This window comes from Triturus cristatus, chromosome 8 (assembly GCF_964204655.1).
Source record: "Triturus cristatus chromosome 8, aTriCri1.1, whole genome shotgun sequence".
NCBI lineage: Eukaryota > Metazoa > Chordata > Amphibia > Caudata > Salamandridae > Triturus > Triturus cristatus.
This window is the reverse complement of record NC_140591.1, coordinates 152,540,798-152,544,922: the sequence shown is the minus strand read 5'-3', so window position 1 is coordinate 152,544,922 and position 4,125 is coordinate 152,540,798. Positions and strand designations below refer to the sequence as shown.

Sequence of the window (4,125 nt, the reverse complement as noted above, 5' to 3'; positions counted from 1 at the left end):
TGGAACCCGGGCTTGCTGGAGCTCTGAACAGGGACCTGACCATGGCCTCCCTCCCTGCCAAAAAAGGGGTGAGAGGTCTTTTCCCTGCCCTGCTGCTTGCCCTTTGCCAGGCCCCCTTGTTCTTCGGAGAACAGTAAGCCTTGAGCCAGACCTGCCGATGGTACCTCCTGGGTGGGACAGGACATCATCAACAGTCGCTGACATTCAACACCGGACCCAGCCATCAGCTTAGGGCTTCTTGGGGCTCTTCCGGGCTCGTATTCCAGGTTGGCACACCAGGGGCTGGGCCTTCATGCAAGGCTGGTCTCCACTCTTTACTCCAAAGCGAGTGGGGAAGCAAGAGAGTGCTCCCAGGTCTGCAACCAACCTGCCCTGGATAGTGACTGTCACCACCATACCGTAGGCTCAGGGTGCGTCGTTGGGTGTGTGCCTTCCTGGAGTCTGGGCCTGGGGAGCCATGGAGGGTTATGCCAAGCCCACCTCATGCTCTTTTACCCATGGTCCTGAGTGGGAAGTCCATTTTCCTTGACTATTAAGACCCCACAAAGTGGATGCTTACGGAACTCTGGAGGACACAAAAGTCAGAGTTAGTCCTGCAGGCCGGCCTGCCAGCCATCTGGTCAGTCAGCCCACCAGGCCATCTGGTCAGCCAGCCCACCAGGCCATCCGGTCAGCCAGCCCAGCGACCAGATAGCACGGGGCAACCCAGTGGTCAGATTGCCTCGGATGACCAGACCCAAGACTTACGGCGGTCTGCCGATGACAAGACTGGCTGTTCACTTTGAGGCTGGCCCCAGCCATCTAGTCGCCCTGCATGACCTGCAAGGGGTCGTACCCCTAACCCTGCACCCAACTGATCAGGGCAGGAGGGAGGCCGCCATGCCAGGTGGCATGTGGTTGAGGCGGCCCTTCCATGCGCCAACAACCCCTCCACATCCCTCCCGCTGATGTGGCAACAGAGTGACCCCCTGGGGGTGGCAGGCACCCAAGAAGAGACAAAAGCTTGGCTCAGAGGATGACTTTCAATAGATCCCAGCAAGGTAGCTGCTCTGGTACTTAGGAAGCCCTGACTCAGAATCAGGTTGTCAATGAATAATTTAACACCGGGTGCCCCACTAACATGGAGGCACCCCCTTCCGTCCCTTCTTCAGTCACCATGGGAGCTGCTCTACACACCAGCCCAAGAGTCCAGCTATCCAAAGTCAATTAAGGCTCCACGGCACTGCTGTATCGTTAAGATTTAGGGGGGATTCTGACTTAGAAGCGTTCAGTCATAATCCCACATATGGTAGTTTTGCCCTATGTGCCCCTCAGCTAAGCACATGCACCAAATTCACCATCGGACTAGACCCCTGCAGCACCAAGAACCCCCAGCTTTGGTGGCAGCCCGTACCATGCCAGGGGGGCTGGGTGTTAGCCCACTTCCTGACCTGGTCGGAGGTGCCAGAAGGGGAGGGCCAGGTTGCTTGCCCCCATCCTCCATGCCCCTGCCGAGAGGAGCCTGGGGTCCCCTCACAGCCCTGGCTCCTTCTCATCCAGGCTGTCCTGCCACATGAGAAGGCCCTCTCCTCAGTCATCCGAAACCCGGTCAGGCTGGGATCGGGTACTGGTAAACCCATGCAGATTGGCCTTAAGGGGTGGTCCCAGCCCAGGGAGGCACTGCCATTTGGTTTCCCCCAAGCGGTCATGCTGGGTGAGCATGGGTTACATCTCGGGAGGGATTTCCATCGTGCCAATCTCAGAGGGGCCTGGGCTGCCAGTCCCTCACGCATATGTTAGATCCTCCCGGGAGGAGAAGCCCAAACAGTGCCCGGTCCTCACCGAAGCACTCAAGAGGCCGCTGACCACTCTGCTGGCTAGGGTGCATGAGAGGAGGGCCGGGCCCTGTGCCTGTAGTGTGTTTCTTATCTTGGAGGTGGCTGAGGGCTTTGGGATGGCACCGTGAGACACTCGGGCCGCTCCGCCGTCAATGATCAAACCACAGGTTCACCTATGGAAACTTTGTTACGACTTTTACTTCCTCTAGATAGTCAAGTTTGATAATCTTCTCGGCTCTCCACCCGGACCATTGCCGACCCCAGCGGAGTCGATCCAAGGACAACACAAAACCATCCAATCGATAGTAGCCACGGGCCGTGTGTACAAAGGGCAGGGACTTAATCAACGCAAGCTTATGTCCCGCACTTACTGGGAATCCCTCATTCATGGGAAATAATTGCAATCCTCAATCCCTATCACAAACAAGTTTCAGTGGGTTACCCTCAACTGTCGGTGAAGGGTAGACACACACTGATATGTTCAGTGTAGAGCGTGTACAGCCCCGGACATTTAAGGGCATCTCAGATCTCTTATTGCTCGATCTTGTGCAGCTGAACACCACTTATCCCTCTAAGAAGCATGGAGGAGTCTTGTTTGTTATCGGAATTAACCAGACAAATTGCTCCACCAACTAAGAACAGCCATGCACCACCACCCACAGAATCAAGAAAGAGCTATCAATTTATCAATCCTTTCTGTGTCCAGGCCCGGTTAGGTTTTCCGTGTTGAGTTAATTTAAGCCGCACGCAGGCTCCAGTCCTGGTGGTGCCCTTCCACTAATTTGTTTAAGGTTCAGCTTTGCAACCATACTTCCCGTGGAACCCAAAGACTTGGGTTCTCCCGAAGCTGCTCGGTGGGTCATGGAAATAACCAGATCCCTAGTCAGCATCATTTATGGTCAGAGCTACGACAGTATCTGATCGTCTTTGAACCTCTGACTTTCATTCTTGACTAATGAAAAAAGTCTTGGAAAATGCTTTCGCTTTGGTTCGTCTTGCGCAGGTCCAAATATTTCACCTCTAGTGGCACAATAGGAATGCCCCCGCCATCCCTCTTAAACATGGCCCCAGTTCCGAAAACCAACAAAATAGAACCGGAGTCCTATTCCATTATTCCTAGCTGAAATATTCAGGCAATCGGCCTGCTTTGAACACTCTAGGAAATTCTTCAGACCCCAAGGACATATAAAGGGCTTTAAGAGTCCTGTATTGTTATTTTTCATTGCAACCACCCGGGTCGGTAGTGGGTAATCTGCATACCTGCTGCCTTCCTTGGATGTGGTAGCCATTTCTCAGACTCCCTCCCTGAAATCGAACCCTGATTCCCGTTACAGACGGGCTCCATGGTACACAGATAAAGTACCATTGAAAGTTGATAGAGCAGACATCCAAATGTATCAGCGCCATCACAGAAACATGCAATCGGCCCACGTTATCTAGAATCACAAAAGCGGCCACGTGAACCCGGATTGGTCTTAGTCTGGAAAATGCACACATCCGAGGAGATCAGCGCTTGTCGGCATCTATTAGTTCTAGAATTGCCACAGTTATCCAAACAACAGATGGAGCGATCAAAGGAACCCTTTACTGATTTAATTAGCCATTTGTCGTTTCACTGTACCTTACACGTGTACTTACATGTGCATGTCTTAATCTTTGAGACAAGCATATCTTACTGGCAGAATCAACCAGGTAGCCACATCTGCTGGAAGGACGGGTTAGTGGGAACCATGTGCCTGCTTTGTGCCTATCCCAGACCGATCTTCGCTTTTTTCGGGAGCCGGCCGGGGAAGTTCACCTGCCTGGTATGTGGGGGCTTGCTGGGGATGCAGGTGTGATCGCATGGGCACCGGTCGGCTCGGCCATCTCTGCGGAGGGCAGAGGCGGGCCGAGGTGCAACCTGAGCGAGATGCAGAGGTGCTGGTCTGGGCGGCGGGGACCCCCCACGGAACAGTTGTTCTGAGCTCCTGCTGAAATGCGCTAGGTGGAGGAGGGTGACAGCGTGGTGCACAGTGCCGGGACTTGGGGCCACCCTACCCCTTCTACTCTGTTTAGATCACTGGGGCGGGAAACAAGTTGCCAAGTCTGCTCAGCCTTCGCTCTGCTGGGAAGGGAAAGGGCCTCCACAAAGGGCAGGCCCTTGAGCCAGAGGTGGAAGCTCCTTACTTGAAACAACATGCAAGGCAGCCCATCCCTAAATGGACCAAGCATGCCCAATCGATCAGAATGTATGGCGCTGGCTGGACCATCAATGGGAAGGATGCCCTGCGCTGGGATGTCGGCATCGCTTTCCTGCCTGCTTTCATCT

General features: G+C 54.1%; 1 pseudogene; it reads right to left on the bottom strand.

Annotated features, from left to right (window-relative positions):
• Positions 1–1,967: 1,967 nt before the first annotated feature.
• On the bottom strand, positions 1,968–3,512 carry LOC146801722 (18S ribosomal RNA; annotated as a pseudogene).
• Positions 3,513–4,125: the final 613 nt, after the last annotated feature.